We start from the raw sequence: 26,325 nt of genomic DNA, 5'->3' as shown, positions 1-26,325 counted from the left end.
TGTAACCCCCACTTCCAGCTTGGGCCTACAATCCACAATGAGCTTTTGATCAGAGAAACCTACAAGGTTTCCCAAAACAATGACAGACTTCTGTCAGAGTAATTGATGACCCACCAAAGGCCAGTGGTAAGACCCTATTGCTGAAGACTCCATACGCAGCTGACACGTAAAATGGAGTGACATGGCTGGAAGCCAGGAGAGTCAGTCCCCAGACAGTCAGCGCGTCTAGTGCCAGAAGGCGCTACATAGGCGACTGGGGGAAGTGACCAAGATCTATCCAAGCAACACATTGTTTAACCTAAGTAGCAACAATTAACCGGATGTGATACCCACACAAGTCCAATAGTGGTACACAGCCATGGTGAGGAATCAATTGCTCTTGATTTGGCTAACTGATCCACTCAGTGGTACTAGACCCTTAGCTGGAGCTGGGAAACAAGTCAGAACCATACCCAAACACAAGCCCACTCTACAATATCAAGCTACCATCAATCACGGGGTATAAGAGGGCCTACACCTATCAAACTGTCTATCAAAAAAGTAAGTGTTATCTCAATTTTCTGGGTGCTAACTTACTCTCCGTTGGAGAATCTGCTTCTCTTTTCCAGATAGATGCAGATCCTAAGAAGAGAGCTGCCCCAACATACCTCAGAAGGGGCCCAACTGAAACTAAGGACAACTGGCGAAATAAGCAAGGGTGATGTTTTCCTGTGAACTGGATACCAGCACAAAGGGGAAGGAGATCAATGCAGAGAAAAATCAACTCCTACCAAATCAGAGAGCCAGAGCCTCAGAGGCCCCCAACACCTCAGCACTGAAGCAGACCAAAAATGAACCCAACATGGCTCAAGGAAATCTTGCGGAAGAGGGGGCGGAAAGAATGTCAGAGTTATATGTTGGGTCATGATTTTCAGAGACATTTATCATACTAATAACTGGGGGCTAACTCCACAATGCACGACCCATTTTCAATAACAAGGAGGGTCTAATGGGAGGGGGTAGATCACAGATGAGCCTAAATAATGGTACCAAACTGCCTGTATTTACTGAAAAGAAAACTAATAAATTAAATTAAAAAAAAAAAAAAGAAAGCGTTCTAAGGACTGTGCAAAATTTGGTTTAATTTGAAAGAACATCCTGCTACATCCTTGGCAAGAGCTACTTTATAGCATGTGTAGGAAAATAAAAGCAGATAAACTACACAGCCCAGCTGTCATCCTGTGGCCACAAACTCTCCTGGGCCTGGCAGGGCTTCCTCAGCTCTGCTTTAAAAGATGCCAGGTAGAGAACACAAAGTCAAAACACATCTGAGTCAATATCACTGTGTGTACCTGGTATTTAGATGAGGAAATTCATGCTTGCATTGCTCTTGAGCTGGCTTTTTTTTTTTTTTTTGTCAATTCTTCAGAGTTTAAGAAGGTCTCAATGGGTTACAGAGAATATAATATTGTTCACTCACAGACATACAGTTTCACAGTAGTTCATTTCTTCTTAAAATATTTCCCCAACCAGAAACATCAATACCGCCGGGAAAATTGAACTTTTGAGATCTCAGAATCAAGGATGTTAGCATCATTCTGGTTTAACCTCATGAAATCTTGTTACAGAAGCACCATGCCTTCCAGGGTGGGAGATATCTGTTTACCTGAATGCTGTTACAGAAGCAAAGCCCTACCACAAGGCCCTAGAACAATCCTATAGGAATGATACAAAAATCTCCTCTTGGACATTTGGTCAACTCAATCCATACATGAGGGAGTAGAAGTGTGAAGAGCCAAAGAGTGCCCTCCCCAGATAGCAGTGTCTATCATGGCTAGTTCAAAGTATAAGAGAGGCACTTAGAATCTATTGAAGAATAGATTTGAAAACTTGGGAGTCTCTGGGGTCAGGTTGGTCAGTCTCAGGTTGGGGTGGAGTGGCAGGGGCAATGGAGTGGCAAAGGGCTGGGACTGGAGCAAAAGTACAGGTCTTTTGGGAGTTGTTGGTTTCTGTATGCAAACTATTCCCACTTGTTAATTGGAGCCAGCAGCTTCTGTTCCTAGGCTAATCTCTGTCAGTACAGCATTTTGCACATAGAAAAACTCTCAATAAAGTATGTAAGTACATCTAACATAAATGTTGTACTTATTTTTTTTGTTGTTAGAGGAAAAACCATAGGATTTTTAGTTTAAATTAACCAAACTCACTTACTGTAGGAAGCTTGTCTGAGCCACTATGAAATCACAGCAAGTTAGTAGCAGACCAAAGCTCAGGAAATTACTGATAGAATATTTATAGCTATGACAATCAGCTCTTTCTGTTCTGAGACTATCAGAAATTATGAAAACCTGAGTTTAGGAAAGTTGGATCTTATAGAAATCATTAAAATAAACAGTATACAACCAAATAAGGGCTACAATGATAGGTCTTCCTCCCAATCTGACTTGTGCAAATTATCTCTTACCCGGACAGCATTATTTTTATCATAAATTACTCAATCTTCTTCCCAAAAAAGGTGATGTCTAGTTTATTAACTGACTCATTTCTAACAACTTCATTGTAGCAAAAAGAATCTTTCCCATTTTCCATGTACATATGAAAAAAAGTCCAGCTACCCTATAGCCACCCTATTGTCATAGAACTTCCAAATTGGGCTGTTTGTATCTGTCTAGCATCAACCACCAGACCTAAATGATTGGGAACAGATAATTTCATGCTTCCACTTTTAGTCACCAAACTGACATCAAGTGAGATAGAAACAAGTTTCCCCTAGTCAAGCTCTGGCTAAGTCATAGATACATAAGAAAATATTGTGACTGTTTTGAGATACTAACTTGTGAAGTCAATTATTACTCAGCATTATGTAACTAGAAAAACAGTCCAACTAAAGAAGGTGACATTACTTATGAAAAAGTAGACAGTGACTGAATAGTGCTAGCAACAAATACAAATTTCCTCTTATAAAAAATATTTTTGCCTCTTTATCCCACTAGGATATAGAAAAGTTTAAATTTCTTCACTTTCAAAAATGCAAAAACAGCCACTTAAGAGGCTTGGGAGATGGTTCTGCAAGCAAGAGTGCTTACTGTACAGGTATAACAAACGTGAGTTCAATCCCCAGTATACCTATGTAAAAATCCAGGCATGGCCTTACATTCCTGTAACCTCAGGGCTGAGGGAGCAGAGACAGGAAGATCATTGGAACACCCTGGTCAGTCTGTCTAACTAAAAAACAAGGAGCTCCAGCTTCAGGCAGAGAAATCAAAGAAATAAAGTGGAAGAGAGATGGAGAACACATGGTATCCTTTTTATTTAATTTTATTTTTATTTTTTATTTTATCCTAAATAAAATTTTCATGTTATGGCCAAAAGTGCATAAAATAAATTACATAATTTTCTTCCCTAGGAAATTTTCTTTTGCTGGTACATTACCAGATTTGCTGGTTGGAGTAAAAGTTGACATTATTATTAGTTATCGATATTCATTTTGATGTTATTTCCTTATTCTATTTAGAAAACCCATTGATTTTTTTTCCACTGGGGTAGGATATTTTGAGTATTTTTAGGATCTAGTCTACTTTTTCAAATGCAGCTTCTGCTTTCTATTCAGCCTTGCCCTACCCACACTGTTACCCATGCCCTAACAATGTCCACTTACTCAGCTAAGAACAGAAATCATTGGTAGGCAAGGAGTAGTTATTCTAGTGTCAGTAGAATGCCTAGGTATATGTGTTCCTACCAAAGGCTTAGGGAATGTGTTGAAAACTCAGAGGCTGACAGCTCTAAGTCCTAAGAACTTATTTCTCCAGGCTCATTAAGGCGGACCTTTACAGGTTAAGGTATTAGTTTAGAGACTTCCTGTTCTGGGCTTTGATTGCCAGGGACCTAGCACTCAGCACTTAGTCAAATCCTAGCCTAGAAGCAGCTCGTGGCAGCAGAAGTCAGAACCAGCTAGTGTTATAGCTCCTAAGCCTTGAGTGTCAGGACTCTTGGATTTCAAGCCTGTTCAGCAACCTGGGACACTTCTGTGACCAGGGGCCATAATCTCTCATCTTCAGATCTTCACAGTTGTCTGTCTTAGCTCTTTGCTACTTCTTTTCCTCACAACTTCTGCAAGGAAAACTCTCTAGAACTTTTCAGCCACTCTCATACTTATGCTCCTTACCCCTACTGCTGCAGCCTCTATCACTGAGACAAGTTTCACTTGCTTTGTCTCCACTTTGTGCTATCAGCTCAGCCCATTCTGCCTGTGATAAATATCACAAGGAATCTATGAAAGAAAATGATTCAGGAGAAAACTTTTATTGGATAGAATGTGCAACACCAAGGGGGTGTCATGGGAGGGTGTCTCCTGACTAACAGGAAAAGTGAGCTGAAGGTTAGGTTACATGGTATGTAAATGTCATCCTAACCTTCACCAATCACAGTACAACTTGCAGTTTAGTTTGTTTTGGTTTTTCAAGGTAGGGTCTCTCTCTAGCTCAGGCTGATCTGGAATTCACTATGTAGTCTCAGGCTGGCCTTGAACTCAGCAGTCCTCCAACCTTGATCTCCTGAGTGCTGGGACTAAAGGCATGTGCCACCACACCAAGCACAACTGCCATTTTTATGAAAACTAATCACAGTAAGTGACAATTACAATCTTCTCACCTGTCAGTTACACTTTTTTTTTAATTTTTATTAACATTTTCCATGATTATAAAATATATCCCATGGTAATTCCCTCCTTACCCACCCCCACACTTTCCCGTTTGAAATTCCATTCTCCATCATATTACCTCCCCATTACAATCATTGTAATTACATATATACAATATCACCTATTAAGTATCCTCCTCCCTTCCTTTCTCCACCCTTTATGTCTCCTTTTCAACTTACTGGCCTCTGCTACTAAGTATTTTCATTCTCACGCAGAAGCCCAGTCATCTGTAGCTAGGATCCACATATGAGAGAGAACATGTGGCACTTGGCTTTCTGGGCCTGGGTTACCTCACTTAGTAGAATACTTTCCAGGTCCATCCATTTTTCTGCAAATTTCATAACTTCATTTTTCTTTACCGCTGAGTAGAACTCCATTGTATAAATGTACCACATCTTCATTATCCACTCATCTGTTGAGGGACATCTAGGCTGGTTCCATTTCCCAGCTATTATAAATTGAGCAGCAATAAACATGGTTGAGCATGTACTTCTAAGGAAATGAGATGAGTCCTTTGGATATATGCCTAGGAGCGCTATAGCTGGGTCATATGGTAGATCAATCTCTAGCTGCTTTAGGAACCTCCATACTGTTTTCCACAATGGCTGGACCAGATTGCATTCCCACCAGCAGTGCAGAAGGGTTCCTTTTTTTCCACATGCCCGCCAACATTTATGATCATTTGTTTTCATGATGGTGGCCAATCTGACAGGAGTGAGATGGAATCTCAATGTAGTTTTAATCTGCATTTCCCTGATGACTAGTGACGTAGAACATTTTTTTAGATGCTTATATGCCATTCGTATTTCTTCCTTTGAGAACTCTCTATTTAGCTCCATAGCCCATTTTTTGATTGGCTTGTTTGATTCCTTATTATTTAACTTTTTGAGTTCTTTGTATATCCTAGATATTAATCCTCTATCAGATATATAGCTGGAGAAGATTTTTTCCCATTCTGTAGGTTGCCTCTTTGCTTTTGTCACTGTGTCCTTTGCGGTGCAAAATCTTTGTAATTTCATTAGGTCCCAGTGGTTAATCTGTGGTTTTATTGCCTGAGCAATTGGGGTTGTATTCAGAAAGTCTTTGCCAAGACCAATATGTTGAAGGGTTTCCCCTACTTTTTCCTCTATCAGTTTCAAAGTTTCCAGTCTGATGTTAAGGTCTTTAATCCATCTGGACTTAATTCTTATGCATGGCGAGAGAGAAGAATCTATTTTCATCCTTCTGCAGATATTTATCCAGTTTTCAAAACACCATTTGCTGAAGACGCTGTCTCTTCTCCAATGAGTATTTTTGGCATTTTTATCGAATATCAGGTGGCTATAGCTACTTGGGCTTACATCTGGGTCCTCTCCTCTGTTCCACTGATCTACATGTCTGTTTTTGTGCCAGTACCATGCTGTTTTTGTTACTATGGCTCTGTAGTATAGGTTAAAATCAGGTATGGTGATACCACCAGCCTCTTTTTTGTTGCTCAGTATTATTTTAGATATTCGGGTTTTTTTGTGATTCCAAATGAATTTTTGGATTGTTTTTTCTATTTCCATGAAGAAAGCCTTTGGAATTTTGATAGGGATTGCATTAAATGTGTAGATTGCTTTAGGTAAGATTGCCATTTTCACAATATTGATTCTTCCAATCCAGGAACAAGGGATGTTTCTCCACTTTCTAGTGTCTTCTGCAATTTCTCGCTTGAGTGTTTTAAAGTTCTCATTGTATAGATTCTTTACTTCCTTGGTTAGGTTTATTCCAAGGTATTTTATTTTTTTTGATGCAATTGTGAATGGGAGTGATTCTCTGATTTCATCCTCTGTGTGTTTGTTGTTAGCATATATGAAGGCTACTGATTTCTGTGTATTTATTTTGTATCCTGCTACACTGCTGTAGGTTTTGATCAGCTCTAACAGCTTGCTAGTAGAGTCTTTAGGGTCCTTTATGTATAGAATCATGTCATCTGCAAATAATGATAACTTGATTTCTTCCTTTCCAATTTGTATCCCTTTTATGTGTGTCTCTTGCCTTATTGCTATGGCTAAGACTTCCAAAACTATATTAAATAGAAGTGGGGACAGTGGACACCCTTGTCTTGTTCCTTATTTTAGTGGAAAAGCTTCCAGTTTTTCCCCATTTAGTAATATGTTGGCTGTAGGCTTGTCATAAATAGCCTTTATTATATTGAGATATGTTCCTTCTATTCCCAGTCTCTGTAGGACTTTTATCATGAAGGGATGTTGGATTTTGTCAAATGCTTTCTCTGCATCTAATGAGATGATCATGTGATTTTTGTCCTTCAACCCGTTTATGTAGTGTATTACATTTATAGATTTGCGTATGTTGAACCATCCCTGCATCTCTGGGATAAAGCCTACTTGGTCAGGGTGAATGATCTTTTTGATATACTCTTGTATTCTGTTTGCCAATATTTTGTTGAGAATTTTTGCATCTATGTTCATGAGGGAGATTGGTCTGTAATTTTCTTTTTTTGTTCTATCTTTGCCTGGTTTTGGTATCAGGGTGATGCTGGCCTCATAGAAGGAGTTTGGTAGAATTCCTTCTTTTTCTATTTCCTGGAAAAGCTTAAGAAGCAATGGTGTTAGCTCTTCCTTAAAAGTCTGGTAAAATTCAGCAGTGAATCCATCCGGGCCTGGGCTTTTTTTAGTTGGGAGATTATTGATAACTGTTCGGATCTCCATGTTTGTTATAGGTCTATTTAAGTGATTAATCTCATTTTGATTTAATTTAGGTAGGTCATATAGATCAAGGAAATCATCCATTTCTTTCAGATTTTCATACTTTGTGGAGTATATGCTTTTATAGTATGTCCCTATGATTTTTTGAATTTCTCTGGAATCTGTTGTGTTCATCTCTGATTTTATTAATTTGTGTCTCTTCTCTCTTTCTTTTGGTCAGATTTGCTAAGGGTTTATCAATCTTGTTTATCCTTTCAAAGAACCAACTCTTTGTTTCATTAATTCTTTGGATTGTTCTTTTTGTTTCTATTTCATTAATTTCTGCCCTAATCTTTATTATTTCTTCCCGTCTACTGATTTTTGGTTTGCCTTGTTCTTCTTTTTCCAAGGCTTTAAGGTGAAGCATTAGGTCGTTTACTTGCGACCTTTCTAATTTCTTAATATAGGCACGTAAGGCTATAAATTTACCTCTTAGAACTGCCTTCATTGTGTCCCAGAGATTTTGGTATGTTGTGTTCTCATTATCATTTGACTCTATAAATTTTTTGATTTCCTTTTTGATTTCTTCATTGACCCACTCATCATTTAGTAGTGTATTGTTTAGTTTCCATGATTTTGTGTATGCTCTATAGCCTTTCTTGCTACTGATTTGTAGTTTAATTCCATTGTGGTCAGATAGAATGCAAGGAATTATTTCAATTTTCCTGAATTTGTTAAGATTTGCTTTGTGTCCTAATATATGGTCTATTTTAGAGAATGTTCCATGTGCTGCTGAAAAGAATGTATATTCTGCAGCCTTTGGATGAAATGTCCTGTATATATCTGTTAGGTCCATTCCTTCTATGACCTCATTTAGTCCAGATGCCTCTCTGTTTATTCTTTCCCTGGATGACCTGTCAATTGATGAGAGTGGGGTGTTAAAGTCACCCACCACCACTGTGTTTGGTGTTATCTGTGACCTTAGTTCTAGTAGTGTTTGTTTGACGAATTTGGGAGCCCCCATGTTAGGTGCATATATGTTTAGGATTGTAATGTCCTCCTGTTGGAGTGTGCCCTTAATCAATATAAAGTGACCTTCCTTATCTTTCTTGACTAACGTCGGACTAAAGTCTACCCTGTCTGATATTAGGATAGCAACCCCTGCTTGTTTTCTAGGCCCATTTGCTTGAAACACTGTCTTCCAACCTTTCACCCTAAGATAATGTCTATCCTTTGTAGAAAGATGAGTTTCTTTGAGACAACAAATTGTAGAATCCTGCTTTTTAACCCAGTCTGCAAATCTATGTCTTTTCGTTGGGGCATTGAGACCGTTGATATTAAGAGATATTATTGAAAGGTGTGTATTTATGTTTGCCATTTGTGTGTGTGTGTGTGTGTGTTACTGGTTCTACCTGTGCTCTCTTCTGTTAACTGGTATTTGAGTATAGCTTGTTTTTTCTAGGTTCCTTATATGTGTGCTTTTCCTTTTGTTCAGCATGGAGGATTCTATCAAGTATTTTCTGTAGAGCTGGTTTTGTCTTCAAATCCTCCTTTAACCTGCTTTTGTCATGGAATGTCTTTATTTCTCCATCTATTTGAATGGATAACTTTGCAGGATAAAGTAACCTTGGTTGACAGTTGTTATCTTTCAGAACTTGGAATATATCACTCCAAGCCCTTCTGGCTTTAAAAGTTTGTGTTGAATAATCTGCTGTAATCCTGATGGGCTTGCTTTTGTAGGTAACTTGATTTTTCTCTCTAACTGCTTTCAATATTTTTTCTTTGGTTTGTGTGTTTGGAAGTTTGATTATAATATGGCGAGGAGAGGTTCTTTCTGGGTTTTGTCTGGCTGGGGTTCTAAAGGCTTCCTGTATCTGTATTGGCACCTCTTTCCCAATTTGGGGGAAATTTTCCTCTATGATTTTGTTGAAGATGCCTACTATGCCTCTGGAGTGGAGTTCTTCTCCTTCTACTATGCCCTGAATTCTTATATTGGATCTTTTCATAGTGTTCTGAATATCTTGAAATTCCCACTCATACTTTTCTATAAGTTTGTCTTTCTCTTTGTTGGATTGCATTAGGTCTTCCACCTGGTCTTCTAGCTTAGATATTCTGTCCTCTCCCTCATCCATCCTACTGGTGAGATTTTCTACAGAGTTTTTTATTTCATTAACTGTGTTCTTCATTGCTAGTAATTCTGACTGGTTTTTCTTTATTATTTCTATTTCCTTATTTATGTCTTGTATTGCCTTCTTTATTTCATTAAATTGGTGTCCTGCCTCTTCTTTGATTCCTTTGATTTCCTCTTTGATTTCTTCTTTTATTGTTTTCATGTGTTCTTTGACCTCTTTGAACATATTTATAATTATTCTTTTGAACTCTTTCTCAGGCATTTCCTCTAACTCTTTCTCACTGGAGGACATTTCTGATGCATTAATACTTTTAGGTGGATTTATATCATCTTGCTTTTTAGTGTTTCTTGTGTTATAATGTATATATTTTTGCATCTTGGATTAAGTTAATGCTTGGATTTTCTAGCTAGCTGTGTATTCTTAGCTGTATCAATTGATTTGATGTAATATATTTTCAGGGTAGGGCCTTAAGGTATTAGGTGTGGCTCTTAAGACTCTCAGAGTATCTACAAAGATGTTCTTAGGGGTTGAGTTTCCCTGCTATAGGAGTATTCAAGCAGGCTGAGTGGAATAAAATACAGGTAGATTCTAAAATTTAACTAAACACTGTACACATTCAATCAAAAACAGCCCCAAGTATGTATGCAAGAGTAGTTATTATAATGACCAGATCCTCTATAAACAAAGAGGTTTAGATTTCTGGTCTGTTGAGAGATCCAAGTCAGCTTGTGACCAAGTGAGACCCTTCCCTGGTGCAATCCCAGTTACCTTGGGTGATTTTGGTCTCAGTCAAGTTGCTGCCTGGGTCGTCGGGCTGCTGTTCTGATTTCTGGAGCTGGGCACTTGCTTTTCCTACGGGGCAAACCGAGCCACTGCTGCTGCCTCTGCTGCTGCCGTAGCTGCCACCACCGGAGCCACCACCGCTGCTGAAGCTGCCGCTGCCGTGTCCACCTCCGCTGCTCCCCCTGAAGCCGCTGCTGCGGGATCTGCCACCGCTGCCGCTCCTGGGTCCGCTGCTGCTGGGGCCGCTGGTACCGGTGCTGGAGCCGCTGAAGTTGTTGCCGAACTCTGCTCCTGCTTGGGTCCCGCAGTCAGCCCAAGTTGGCGTGGCCGGTCCCGGGCCGCTGCTGTGTTCACTGGAGCTGGGTTCAGGCATTGGGGAAGGGAGGGAGCCGCGGCTGCTCTGGTTCTCTCACTGCTCCACGTTTTCTTCTACCTCGCGGTCTTCTCCTCCGCTGCTCACTGCCGCTCTCCCCTCACGTTTCCCAAGTTGTGGAGAGCGCGGTGTGAAGGGAAAATCCCGCACCTGGCTTTTCCTGCGGCTCGAGCAGAGAGTCTGGCGGCTTTCTGCTGCGCTGCGGCCGAGCTGCCGGAGCCGCTTTTCCTGCCTGTGCAGGCTCTGGATGCTCTATAACTCTTCTACTTCTCCGCTGCCGCCTCAATTTCCTATACACCTCACTTTTTAGTAAAAGTGTCTATTTTGCTGAGTTTTTTTGGTCTTTCCCCCCCCCCCAGGCTGCTTTGGCGTGGTACCTATGCCGCCATCTTAACCGGAAGCCCCAGTTACACATTTTTAAATGAACTGTGGGGTGTGTCCTGCATTCTTCCCTCTTTCATTGTGGTGGTTTGATTCAGGTGTCCCCCATAAACGTAGATGTTGTGAATGCTAGGTTCCCAATTGATGGAGATTTGGGAATTAATGCCTCCTGGAGGGAGTGTATTGTTGGGGGCGAGCTTATGGATGTTATAGCCAGTTTCCCTTTGCCAGTGTTTGGCACACTCTCCTGTTGCTATTGTCTACCTTATGTTGGCCAAGGGGTGATGTCCAACCTCTGCTCATGCCATCGTTTTCCCCTGCCATCGTAGAGCATCCCCTCGAGCCTGTGAGCCAAAATAAATCTCTTTTTCCCAGAAGCTGCTCTTTGTTGGGTGATTTCCACCAGCAATGTGAACCGGACTGCAACATACATGATGATGATATTGGGAGATGTGGGGTAGCCAGAGGCAGCTTTCTCTGGAGTAGCTGCAGGTGTGTATACATATATATAGTATATCAAGGGTTGCTTGCTTTCAGTGCAGGTGATAACTGGAAAATGTCCTCAATAAATAGGAGCCAGATCTTTGGCAGCTGTTCAGCTGTTGTTACCATGTCCTTTGCAATTACAGAGCAGCACTTCTTGGACTCAAGGTTGCCATGCATAAGGACAAGTTCTATTATACAACCATGTTGCTGATTCCTCTTTCCAAAAGACCAGTCCATGGAAGGGCATTGCCATTGCCTCCACAGTCAAGTCAAAGTACATGACAGCAGAAGGCCACTCGTGGTTTGACCTGTGTACCCCTCTCAAACTTCACAACATACACTTAGCCCTTCTATAGCAAGTGTTCCCAAGAAACCACCCCTACATATGGTTTTCTAAATGCACCAAATTGTTCTAGGCTCTGTTGAGCTTCAAAGACTGCCCTCTCTGGTGACCCCACACTTCCTACAATGACAGCACCTGTGGAACTATGCTATCCTACAAAATGAGCCCAATTGTCACCAATTCTAGAAACCCTTCCTTGAAATATTGTGCTAGTATCTCCTCTTCTATGGGTGTCTTCTCTATTAATACAGCTACAATGAAGGAAACTGGATGTTTGTAAGTTTGCTAAACCATGAGCTCCTTGGGAAAGACTCTTATTCATTACATGGCATAAAGTTCTCTGTATTACAATCAAATTTTAAAAACATTAAATAAGAGAATAAAATCCAGTGGTGAGTCACTTGCAATGAATACTTAGACTGATGCTTTAGGAGCTTGTTGACAATTTGGTTGGATAGAAATAGGAGAAAGCACAAACACCATTTTCAAATATGTGTTTGGAAGCCTAAGTCATTGAGTACACTGTGATGGCTTGGACAGCCCTAGAGGAGAAATAGGAAGAAGAATGTGGAAATGTGAAAAGAAGGTGCTATGTAAGATGAACTCAAGAGTTTTGCTATAGCAGCTGACAACAGCTACTGCCTACTCTTGAAAGCTTGATGTGGGTCCTTTCCAGAGCACACAATTAAAGAAAGAAGAGTATTTATACCTGTGAAGTTTACACAATTCTTGTAAGCAGCAGACTTCCCAGGCTAATGGGAGATTTCAGAGGCCAAACTTAAAAAAGCACCTCTGAGTGCACATACATTTTTAGTGGTTTGAGAGGAATAAATAGAATTATTGTGGATGATGTTCTGCTCTGATAATGTCAATTTTTCCTTTGGACTGAAGAATTCTCAGAGTGAGGCCCAGAGAAACATTTTGCTAAGAATCAGAAAAAATACAGAGAAAATAATTGCTTTATTCCTGAGCACCAGAAGCTTAAAAGGCACTAAAGATCAATCACAGAACCTGGAAAAGAAACAAAAGGAAATGAGAAGCATAATTTTAGTCTCTCCTTTGATATGATAAAGAGCAGGCATGTTTTTTACGGGTTGTCACAGGCAAGTTTATAAATAGAGAAGTGACACAATTGAAAATTTCACACTTTTCTGGTGAAGTAAAACAAATTTATGGAAATTTTGCCAAATACACAAAAACAGGCTATTTCCTTCCATTTTACACACATACTTTTACACAAGCACTCATATCTGGCTCTGGGTGAGAGTCATCCATTTCTACAATGTAAAATAGCTTTAAATTCTAGATTATATGATATAGAAAGTATTATGTCTATTATTCACCTGACATTACAGTTGCCTGGTTTTGGGAATGAAAATTATGAGAAATATCTTAAATTTACTATTTATTGATTTAGTGCTTGCATGTGGGATATGTTTAATGTGCTCTCTTCTCCCCCAGCCCCTATCTCTCTCTGTGTGTGGGGGTGGGTGTCTCTGTGTGTGTATGTGTTGTCTGCATGTGTATGTACTCTGGTGGTGTCCTATATACTGCAGTGGGGTCACTTACCTTTGGTGCTTAGTGGAACTGAGTATCCCACTCCATTACTCTTCTGTCTGGTCTTATTTTTTTTTTAACTTTTTATTTGTTTATTTATTTCAGAGCGACAGACACAGAGAGAAAGACAGATAGAGGGAGAGAGAGAGAATGGGCGAGCCAGGGCTTCCAGCCACTGCAAATGAACTCCAGACGCGTGCGCCCCCTTGTGCATCTGGCTAACGTGGGACCTGGGGAACCAAGCCTCGAACCGGGGTACTTAGGCTTCACAGGCAAGCGCTTAACCGCTAAGCCATCTCTCCAGCCCTGGTCTTATTTTTGAGCCAGATTCTCTTTTACTTTTACTGTTTATGGAGCTTGTAGGACTCCATTGATTCTCAGGTCTCTGCTTCCCTGCAAGACTCAGGTAATAGGTATCTGTATGTCCATCTGATTTATGTGGGAATCTGGAGATTTGAACTTAGGCAATCTCAGGCCTTCAGGAAGCACACTTTACCACTGAGCCATTTTTCTAGCCCAGAAAAGTGCATTTAGATAGCATACTTAGTATTTCCTCATGGCAGTTTGTATTCTTAAAAATTATGAAATATTTGGACTGGAGAGATGGCTGAGTGCTTACAGGTGCTTTCTAGCAAAGTCTGAAGGCATAAGTTAGATTCCTCAGTGTCCATTGAAGGCCAGATGCACAAAGCAGCACATATATCTGGAGTTCATTTGTAGTGCAAGAGGCTCTGGTGCATCCATTTATTCTCTCTTTCTGCTTGAAAATAAACAAATAAACTATGTTGTTTGTTTACAAGACCAACTTTGAATGAATATTACCTTTACCCTATGTTCAGACATCAAATAACCCCAACTATTTTAAAAATATTATATTTGTTTATTTATTTAGTTAGGAAAGAGAAAGAGAAAATGAAGCAAATAGAGGGAATTGGTACATCAGGGCTTGTCACCACTGCAAGGAACTCCAGACACATGCATCATTTTGTGCATCTGACTTATATGGGTAGTAGGGAACTTGACCTGGATCCTTAGGCTTCATGGGGAAGAACCTTAACTACTAAGCCAACTCTCCAACCCAACCCCAACTTTAAAAAATATGTGTCATGTTCATATGTGTGCATGCAAGTGTGTGCACATAGGAACCATCAGATGCCATTCCTCTGGAATACTGTCCTATATTTTATGAAGCTTTACTTTGATTTAAAATAGTAGCAACATAAAGAGTGGAAACTCAGTTAACCTGCAATGTCAGAATCCAGAGGAAATTACCTCTGATGATTTGTTCACTTCAGAGCACACTGAAGTAATTCAAACCGATTCTTTAGTAATATATGGAATACATTACACTGTTACTAAAGACCAGCCCCAAATATAATTCTTTTTAAATTGAGAATCTTATTTTATGAACATGCTGCCTAATGGTCATATTCCTATCTTGTTCTGATCATATGTTCTCTTTCCTTTGCCCCCATTCCTCTGAGGGGCCTCCTCAGTGGGGTTATGGGTTTTCAATGCACAAGTCCATGCCTGTTGGAGGGGACAATTTCTCAGAAGACTCCTTCCACTCTGTGGTTTTTATATTCTTCCCACCATGTCTGAGGTTCAGAGGGTATATTATAAGTCTCCTTTACTGTTTGGGCTAAGGGGCACTATTGCATAAACCACAATGTATTTGGAAGACTCTGTCTTCTGGAATCTAAATTTCTGAGCTTGACATTGCTCCCTGTAACTCCAATACATGTATCATTTTCTACATTTCATAGATGAAGAAGCCATTGTGTAGTGTTATAGTTCTATGGTTCATAATCTTATCAATTGACAATATTAACAAATATGAAGACTTACCATTTACAAACACTTTCATCATCAGTAGCACAGAAAGACTATGCTGGTGTCTCATTACAGTTCATCATTTAAAGAAACAGAGAAAATGTGCAAAAAAATAGTTCAAGTTTCTATCAATATTTTGACGTTGAGTGTAGCAAGTGAAAAATTCATTGTTTTCCATTTTCTAACATTCTAAATTAATTTGAAAGCTCATTTCATTTCCATTTCAGTTTGCTTCATTGGGCTACAGAATGATGGCAGAATAACATATAATACATGAATGCAATGTGTGTTTGTTTAGAAAGCTTTCTTATAAAACTGAGAGAAAAAACAAGATACTCTTTCTGAGTTTGATTTACCATCTCTACAGCATATTTTTAGGTTGAGTTTCAGGCTAGGAGCTAGCTTGCAAGTACTTTAAATTTCCATGCTTGTTCTCAAGATATACTAGCATGAATATTGCATAAACTTTTCCCATGAAAGGAAGACTGTAAGCATTTCTTTGTGTAAACTTCACTGTAAACTCTTGTGAGACTAGAGTTAGTATGCATGTTTATTTCATTTATTCTCGTTTGGTACCTTAGTCAATGGAATGACAAATAGTATGCCACAAGCAGTGTATGTGTTTGTTAAGAAAACCTTTGTTTCTGGGCATGGTGGCATACACCTTTAATCCCAGAACTTGGGAGGCAGATATAAGAGGATTGCCTTGAGTTCAAGACCACCCTGAGACAACATAGTGAATTCCAGGTCAGCCTGAGCCAGAGTGAGACCCCACTTTGGAAAAAAAAAAAAACCTTTGTTAACAAATTGAGCTCAAGGCAAACAACCATAGTCTTGTATTTCTGATGTGAGTTTTAATTACCCTCACTAAAGACAGATTGTAGTTCATCATTTTGTTCGTTTTTACTTTCGTTTGCTAAGTGAGGTAACAAACATTGCAGATCACCACAATGCATGGCAAAAGAAAGAAAATATGATTGTTAAGAATCCTTCTTAACAAATGAAAACTGGAAGCTAGTTTTTAAGGGAAGTTCATTTCTAGAGGAGTTGTCAAAGCATGGTAACATGTAGATTGCAGTTCATTATTAGTATCATGCAGCCACTTTTCTGATGTTTTGTTACAATTGATCATTTAAGAAAACAGAGCAAATGTGTACAAAATGTATGACTTTCTATCAATGCTTTGAGTTTGTGTGTAACAAGTGGAAATTTCATTGTTTTCTACTTTCTAACATTCCGAGTTAGTTTGTAAGCTCATTCCATTTCAGTTTCTTCCTCTTGCCCCAGTGCAGATCAGCTGGCCCAATCTCAAGGGTTGAAATCTCTCAATTGCAGCTGAATGGGCAGCAGTTCACCCAAAGACTTTTTTCTGTACTATATCCATCTGCTCACACCAGTTCATTTATATACAAAGCAACTCTGCACAAATTCTCAGGACATGGACATAACAGCAAGCTTCTCACCCAAACTGGTAGCCCAGTCCAAGTAACACTCTTTCTCACTCTCATAAGCCAAACTTCACAGTCCATAGTTCTTACTGTATCCAGGTTTTTCAATTCTGACCATAATAATCCATCAAGCTGTATTTACAGCACTTCAAGTCATTTCTTAGGCCAAGATTCCAAATCCTTCTACATTCCTCTTAAAAATCAGCTTCAAAAGGCCAAAGCCAAAAAGTCAGGTGTCTAGCAGCAAATGACATCACTCCTCTGCACCATTACTGTTGTAGTCAAATTTGCATTGCTAGTAGAAATCACCCAACCAAGAGAAACTTGTGGGATAAAGGTTTATTTTGGCCTACAGGCTCAAGGGGAAGCTCCACGATGGCAGGGGAAAACGATGGCACGAGCAGAGGGAAGGCATTACCCCCTGGCCCACATAAGGTGGACAATAGGAACAGGAGACAGGAGAGTGTGCCAAACTCTGGCAAGGCGAAACTGGCTATAACACCCATAAGCCTGGCCCCAACAATGCACTGCCTCCTGGAGGTGTTAATTCCCAAATCTCCATCAGGTGGGAACCTAGCCTTCAGAACACTACAGTAATTCTTTCAAAAGCCTTGACTGTGACAAGTGTAAACTTTATTGTTTCATGCTGATAATATGATCATTCTCAAAGTTCCTTTTTTTCATTTTACTTTAGTTTGTTAAGTGAGGTTACATAAACATTTCAGAACACCACAGCATATAGTAAAAGGAAAGAGTGGCTGTTTAGAAACTGTTCTTAACAGACTCCAAGCCGTGTGAAATGAGTGTGTTTTACCCACTCTGAAAGACATCTTCGAGATCAAATTAAAACTGGAAGCTACTTTGTAAGGAAGGTTCATTTCTATGGCAGTTGTCAAACTATGGTAACATGTAGATTGTAGCTCATTATTAGTATCATACAAAGACTATGCTGCTGTTTTGTTACAGTTGATCTTTTAAGAAAACAGCAAATGTGCAAAAAAATGTACAACTTTATTTCAACGAATCAACTTTGCATGTAACAATTGGAAATTATTTTCTGCTTTCTAACATTCTGAATTAGTTTGTAAGCTCATTTTACTGCAGTTTTAGTTTGCTTTGTTTGGCTGCAGAATGATGCCAGAATAACATCTTATGACACAAGGAAAGTAATGTGTATTTGTTTAGAAATACTTCATATAAAACTGAGAGAAAACAACACACTCTGACTTTGACTTATCATCTCGAGTATATTTTTAGGTTCAGTTTCAAACTAGGAGCTAGCTTGTATTTTTCATTTCTATGCTCATTCTCAAAGTATCCTAGCATATAGATCACAGTAAACTTTTACCATGAAATAAAGATTGTAAGCATTTTTTTGGTAACAAGTGTAAAACTTCACTGTAATCTCCTGTGTGACACTAGAGTTAATATGTATGTTCATTTCATTTGTTCTCATTTGTTTCATTCAGTTTTGCTTTAGTTTGTTAAGTGAGGTAACACTGGCCTGCAAAACCAAAGGACCTCAGTTCAATTCCCCAGGACTCACATAAGCCAGATGCACTAGGGGGCACAAGCATCTAGAGTTCATTTGCAGTGGCTGGAGGCCCTGGCATGCCCATTTTTTCTCTCTCTTTCTCTGTCAAATAAATTTTTAAAAATTTACCAAAAAAAGCAATCATTTAAAGCCCAGGAAGTATATCAATAGTCTATAAGTGAATATTGCATAACTTGTGAGATATTATCTCATTAACTATTTTTCTTTTTCTTTTTAATTCTTCCATTTTTTTTGTTTCCACATCAAATTATAAAATTCAAGATTTTGTATACTCAAAGATGATGGCTTCAATACGCTTTCCAGAAAAAAATTATGTCAACTATCATACCTTTACTAATATAGGAATGAACCTAACCACAGAAGATTCTTATTTATTCTCAGTTATATTTTAATTTATATACTTAATCTTTTATTTTATTAGTCATTAATTTATTTTTACTTTTATGCTCATCTCATTAATTTTTAATGACTTACATAGATTATTTCTATTTAAAGAATACTGGTAATTTGTGTCTCATAATAGGATGAGGCATTTCCTAACCTATTGTTTTTTTCTTTTAGTATTGTATGTTATTTTTAGCATCAGAGTTTAATTTTGGCATCTAACTAAATACACAATTTATTGTGATTTCTCCTATTATTTTTAAGTTTCATGCAGAGGTAGATATTTAAATTCAGCACTATTTTCTTTAAGCTTCACATATTCCTATATATAAACTTCAAATACACATTAATGTTCCTTGGTACAAAGAGGGGGAAAAAAAATCTCAAAACAAACAAGAATATGGTTTTGAGAAACTTAAATTCTTGGTTTTTCAAGCATTATAAATTCAGAGAAGAAACAGTGATTGTGAGGACAAACTCACTAAATATGTTGTTCTCAGAGTTTCACATTTTGAGAGGCACACCTTGAAATTAGGATGGAAAGAGTTTTTGCACCATAATTATCAGCACAGGAAATCAGCTACAAATCTGCATTTTCATTTTCAGAGACACAATTTCCTAGTATACTCCAGACAATTTAAATACCTGGGACTGTTCCACCTAGAACAAGTAGGCCAAAAGTTTAAGATTAATGAGCCATCATTCATACACTTCATTTTATTTCAGCAACACCAATAAAACTGTATTCTGAAAATATGGAACCAAAGGAGTTCTGAATATAATCCTTTTCCCCCTCTCTCTCCTTGATAGTCCTTGATAGGACTCTCAGAGGTTACTATACAAGATGCGTGCATTAAAATCATGTAAAAAATGAAACACACAGCTTTGACCTAGAAGAATGTGACACTGTGAATTGTGAAGGAAGAATAAATAACGCCCTGAATTAATCTCTGTCCCAGGAGGTCCTGTGTTATTAAATTTAACTGCTTGAACAAATAGTTCCTGTCCACCTAAGGAACTAACTGTCTCTCCTTCTGCTGCTCCCAAGACACACTCCACAAAGGCAATTAGTCAAACAGCTTGCATCAGAGCAAAACCCTTTTCAGCCTACTCTGGAAAGTCATAGCTACTCTCAGAATTAGTCCACACACCCTTATTTATCCAAATTTGTCCTGCAACAAAGGTCAGGTGGGGGATCCAATGACAGTCAACAAATGAAGTCCATCTTGGGTATTTTGTTCAAACATTACTCGTGGTACCCATCTATTGAGGTAGTTCCTTCAACCAGCTGTGCAAGCCATTCATCTAGCTGCTTCTTCACCATGAATGATGATTATAAAATTCAAATGAAAGTCTAATTGATCTACAAAGGGTCCCAGAGGGAGTTGTTTACTCCCATCTTCCTTTTCCAGATAGCCTAGATCATTCACAGAAAATCTCTGTCAACTGTAGAGCTAGAAACCAGGACTTCTGAGTCCTTGTTCAGACCTCTTCCTATTGCAAATCATCTCTTCTCTTTACCTCTGTATCCCTTGGACTGAGAAAGAGAAGCTGTAACTCTGAAGAGAGAGACAGTGTCCTTACTGCCTGTGTTTTACCACATCACAAGTTTGGGGGTTAACAGAGATTTCACAAAATTTAAATTGTACTCGAACTATTTACTAATTACTATAATTGATTATTTAGAAAAAAATTTCTGATGCATCTCTCAATTAATAGCTACATCACTAAGCCATAAAGAAAAAAAACTAATCAAGATATTCTAGTCCTTAATTTAGAAATTATTATTTTAGAAACCATTCATACAAATAATATGAAGTCTTATGTCCTTTACCTAATAAGATAAATTACCCAATAGGCCCTATCATGAAGATGGTTACTATAAAAACCATGGGAGGCCAGGCGTAGTGGCGCACGCCTTTAATCCCAGCACTCGGGAGGCAGAGGTAGGAGGATCGCCATGAGTTCAAGGCCACCCTGAGACTACAGAGTTAATTCCAGGTCAGCCTGGACCAGAGTGAGACCCTACCTCAAAAAACAAAAAAACAAAGCAAAACAAAAAAAACAAAACAACAACCACAAAAAAAAAACATGGGATCCTGCATTGATATTTCAGTGTGAATAACAAATATTTCCAAACAACACAAACTAAATTATTTTACCTAAATTCTTAAAATAGAAAAAAATTGGGGCTGGAGAGATTGCTTAGTCTCCAGTCCCCATGTAAGCCAGGTGTACAAGCTGGTACTTGTGTCTGGAGTTCACTTACAGTGGCTGGAGGTCCTGGTGCACCCAGTCTTTCTCTATCTCTCTCTCTCTCTCTCTCTCTAATAATTTTTTTTTAAATAAGATGTTCCATTACTTAATGTCATGGGAAATAGCTTTAAAACATGTATCATAAACTATCAAAAGAGATTCATTTTATATACTACATACAATCTTCCAAATGATAAAGCTGGACTGTGTATATATTAGGAACTATCCACCCATACCTATGTAACACCAAGATAATCATCTAGACTGATTAGGTTACACAGGACTCTAATTCTTGCTGTGAAAGCCAAAAACAGACCTTCTGAATGAAACTGCCAACTCCAGATTCTATAACCAACTCTTCCAGGAAAATGTCCCATGCCAGTAGTAAATGATCAGGCTTCTAAATCTAACAAATACTGCTCTACCTTTAAAATTCAGCATTAATGTACTAGGTCAAAATTGTGTATCTATTGCCAGCCTTTAAATTATTACTCTGAAAGGAGATTATAGTTTGAAAATTGAATCAATTTATGAAAAAAATGACCTATTATCCTTTTCTCATACTTCAGGGCTTATAGAAACTTCTTCAGATTATAATATGTGTCAATACAATACAGGCAAGAAAAATGGTAGATACTTCATATGCCCATCATCAGAAATTATGATAAGCCACCTCTAAATGATTCATGCAGTCTTTTCTTTAGTATTCTAAAAGCACTGGAAATAGTGTAGTCATTAGATTCTAGGCCATGGCAGGAACTTTAAAAGAACCAAATTCTAATGGGAATCAGGATACCACCTAAATTTTGTTTCACTGGTTACAGCACAGACATATATGCTTGATACTGGTGTGAATTCCCTGTTCTTGACTCCTTCCATCATGAGGGAGCTCAACTGTCACACACTTGGCCTTTTTCCATGGTTTCACTAAGTCATGAGGGAAAGTGGAGTAACAGCTCAACTCAGACACCATATCCATACATTCTCAGTAGAATGTTCCAGAAGTTTCAGTGAGTCAAGGGTTGTTTATTGGTCAGGGTATGGATTATTTCTTTGTGATTTATGGATGGCTTAAGTCAATGTTCATGGGTCATGAATTCATGGAGATCCTGTTTTTCTTTTGGGGGCCACAGGAGATTCCTTCAATGTTAGCTTCCTACTAGTTACTCTTTATGTTATGACTATTGCATTTTAAACCCAGGAGGAAATGAAGGATATAATGTGTTCAGTACAGTATTTTAATGGCTGTAACATTTTATTGGCAGTGAATTGTAAAATATTACACCAAAAGATAAGGTGTAGAATTTGGGGACGCAAAATAGTCATGCAGGACTTTTAGTCAAGCTAGGAAATTGTGACTGTGATTGCTGAATTGTTGTAGGTACAGAAGGCACTTTGACCTTGATTGTTTGGGTATTTACTGGCCATGGTCAAGGCAATGGATAGAAGGCTATAAATTGAGAACATGCTATGTTGAACTAGATGCATGACTGAAAGCTATAAGTGGTTTGATTCATCCATTTGATACTATGTCTTTAGAGAGGAGTCACATTGGATTTCCTAATGCTGTTTATAGTATCTTAAGCCATGGACTGCTATCCCACAGGTGGCCACGAAAAATTGGCAACAGTAAATGTTTTCTAAATGTGTAACAACCCAAAATGAATTTAAACACACAATAAATTTGAGTTATTTCTGGCAATTTCTAAACAGGCCCTAAGCAGTCTACGTAGGGTCATTGTGTACTACATGTATACGTGAAGACAATCCCAGAATTGGTGATTATAAAATCAAAAACTGAACAACATTGAAGATATTCTGTGTCTTGAAGTAGGAAATCATTAGCCAATATTTAATTATTTTTTTTTAATTTATTTCTGTGTGTGCATGGATCTGTGTGCTATAGTATACATGTGGAGGTCAAAGGGCAACCTTAGTGTGTTGGACTTCTCATTTCATCTTGGTTCTGATAGAGTCTCTTTTGTTGTTATTTGCTGATGAGTGTACCTTCCATTGTCCTATGAATGTTGGGATTACAGGCACGTGTGCCACTTTATGTCTAGCTCTATGTAGGTGCTGGGGGTCAAAACTCTTGTTGGCAGACGTACAGAGCAAATGCCTTTAACTCTGGCCAAAGATTTTAATTCTTTATGTAAAAATAAAATATCACATCATCGCACTTGTATGCAAACTTACTTTTGTCTTTAATTAATGGTTAAATTACATATATTTTCATTTTATTTTTCAAAATTATTTTATTAATTAGTTTTGTACTCAGAGAATACAGTCAGTTTGATACCATTATTAAGCTCATCCGTGACCTATCCCCTCCCCTTGGCCACTCCTTGTTGAAGTATATGGGTCATGCATTCTGTAGTTAGCCCACAGTTATGGGTAGAATAAATGTCTCTGCATATCATGACCCAACATGTGGCTCTGACATTCTTTCTGCCCCCTCTTCCACAAAATTTCCCTGAGCCATATTGGCTTCATTTCTGGTCTGGTTCAGAGATGAGGTGTTGGAGACCTCTGGATCTCAGGATCTCAGATATGGTAGGAATTGATTTTTCTCTGTGTCGATCTCCTTCACCCTTGTGCTGTAACCTGGTTCACCAAGAAAACACCCTTGCTTTTTTCACAAATTATTCTTAGTTTCAGCCAGGGCCCTTTTGAGGTATGATAGGGTAGCTCTCTCCTTAGGATCTTCATCTATCTGAAAAAGAGAAGCAGATTCATCAATGGAGAGTAAGTATGCACCAAACAAATGAGATAACCCTTACATTTTTTTATAGAGAATTTAATAAGTGTAAGCCCTCTTGTAGCCCACAATTGATGGTAGCTTGATAATGGAGAGTGGGCTTATGTTTGGATGTGGTTCTGACTTTTTTCCAAGCTCCAGCTCTGGGTCCCATAACATGAGGGATCAGTTAGCCGAATCAAGAGTTGTTGGTTCCCATCATTGTCTGTCTGCCACTACTGCCCTTGTATGGGCATCACAACGGGTTATTTGCTCCTAGGTAGTTTAGACCATGAGTTGCTTGGACTGATATTGGTCATTTTCCCCAGTCACCCACATAGCACTTTCTGGCACTAAATGTGCTGACTATCTGGGTATTGACTTTCTTCCAGCTTCCAGCCATGCCATTCCATTTTATGTGTCAACCACAAAAGCTGTCTTCAAAAGTAGGGACTTGTCACTAACCTTTGGTGGGTCATCAAATACTCTGACAGAAATCTGTCTTTCTTTTACCAAACCTTGTAGGTCTCTATGATCAAAAGCTCATTGTGTAGGTTGATATTGTATATATGTAATTACAATGATTGTAATGGGGAGGTAATATGATGGAGAATGGAATTTCAAATGGGAACCTGTGGGGGTGGGGAGGGAGGGAATTACCATGGGATATATTTTATAATCATGGAAAATGTTAATAAAAATTAAAAAATTAAAAATAAAAAATAAAAAAGCTCATTGTGGATGATAGCCACACACTGCTACTGGGAGTTACAGGTCAGTACCCACTAGGAAAAGGAAGAAAAAGATAACTAATATAAAAGCGTTAGAGAGAAGGGGGGGGGAGGGAGGAAAGATGTAGAACATTAAGGTTAGCCTTGATACTACACTATCCTGTGTCTTGTGGTTCAGGTGTTTCCTGTAACGGTCTAGTGAAGTTTCAGCCATTTTTTTCTGCCTTTTAGGAAGTAGAATTTTATGGTACCATTGCCGTTTGGGTCCAGATTGATGTTTACCACCCCTTCGATGCCCTCACCTCTCACCCCATCCATCCTAGTGTCTAGTCCATGAGGTGCTTGCTGGGTATGTAAGTTATCTTGGGTAGATTCAGGTTAGGTGTTGTAGATGATTGAGGTGTTTTTTCCTGTGATTACGTGAGTTCACTGAGAATGATCTGTCCAAGTTCAACCATTTTTCCTCAAATTTCTTTGAATCGTATTTTTTTCTTACTGCTGTATAAAATTCCATTGTGTAGAATAACACATCTTAGTTATCCAGTCTTCTAATGATGGTTATATGGGTTGATTCCAGCTTTAAGCTATTATGAATTGAGCTGCTACAAACATCGTTGAGCAAATCTCTCTGGCCTATGGTTTGAAGGTTTTAGGGTAGATGTCCAGTAAGGGCATAACTGGGTCTGTTGTTATCTCTATAGGCAGCTTTTTCAGGAACCTCATTATTGCTTTCCAAAGTAGTTGTACCATCCTACATTCCCACCAACAGTGATGAGTGTTCCTGCTTCTCCACATCCTCGCCAGCATTTATTTTCCTTTGATTTCTTGATGTTGGCTATTGTTATTGGGGTGAGGGGAATCTTTTCTCACATTCAGTGGGAAATCTATTGGCTTTGCTTATTATATGCTTGTCTGTAAAGACACTCTTCAGTTTCATATGATCCCATTGGTTGAGTGACTGTTTAAGAACTTGAGCCACTGGGGTTTTGTTCAGGAAGTCTTTTTCCATTCCTATATCATGGAAAGTACTTTCTAATTTTTTTCCAGTAGTATTCGAGTTTCTGGTCTTATGTTGAGGTCTTTGATCCATTTTGATTTGAGTGTAGTGCATTGTGAAAAGTGTGGATCAAGTTTCAGTTTCCTGTATGTGGTTATGCAGTTTTCCAGCCCCATTTGATGTAGATACATTCTTATTTCCAGCCTATACTTTTCGGGCTTTTGTCGAATATCAAGTACCTATAGTTGTCTGACCATAATTTGGGTCCTCAAATCTCAATTCCATTCCATCTCAAGTCCTCCTCAATTTCTTTTTTGAGAGTTTTTATATTTTCTTTGTATAGATCTTTTTTTCCCTTGGTTAACATCATTTCAAGGTTTGTTTTTTTTTTTTTGGTTCCTATGGAAAATGGGTCTATTTCCCTTATTCCTTTTCCTGTATTTTTGTCATTTGCATGGAGAAATGATGCCGATTTTTCTGTACTGATTTTGTATCCTGCTACTTTGCTATAGGAGTTAATCACCATGAGGAATTTTGGGATGGAGTCTCTCTGATCTCTTTATTATGCAATCATGTCATCAGCGAATGGAGCTTACTTAAAATCTTCCTTTCCAAATTGTGTACCTTTTATTTCCTTCTCCTGTCTTATTGCTGGGCTAGGACTTCCTAAACTATATTGAAAAGCAGAGGTGAGAGAGGACATCCCTGTCTTGTTCCCTAATGGGAATTCCTTCAGTGTCTCTCCATTAAGTACTATGTGGGCCTTTGGAGGTTTGTATATTGCCTCTATTATGTTAAGATGTGAACAGGCCATGCCAATTCTCTCCAATGTTTTGATCATGAAGTGTTGTTGGATCTTGTCAAAGGCCTTTTCGGTATCTACTGAAAATATTATGTGGTTTTTATGTTTAAGATTTTTTTATGTGACAGATTTCCTTATGTTGAACCACCCTTATGCTTCTGGGATGAATCCCACTTTCTC

Source organism: Jaculus jaculus, chromosome 11 (assembly GCF_020740685.1).
Source record: "Jaculus jaculus isolate mJacJac1 chromosome 11, mJacJac1.mat.Y.cur, whole genome shotgun sequence".
Taxonomy (NCBI): domain Eukaryota; kingdom Metazoa; phylum Chordata; class Mammalia; order Rodentia; family Dipodidae; genus Jaculus; species Jaculus jaculus.
Note: the sequence above shows the minus strand (reverse complement) of the source record.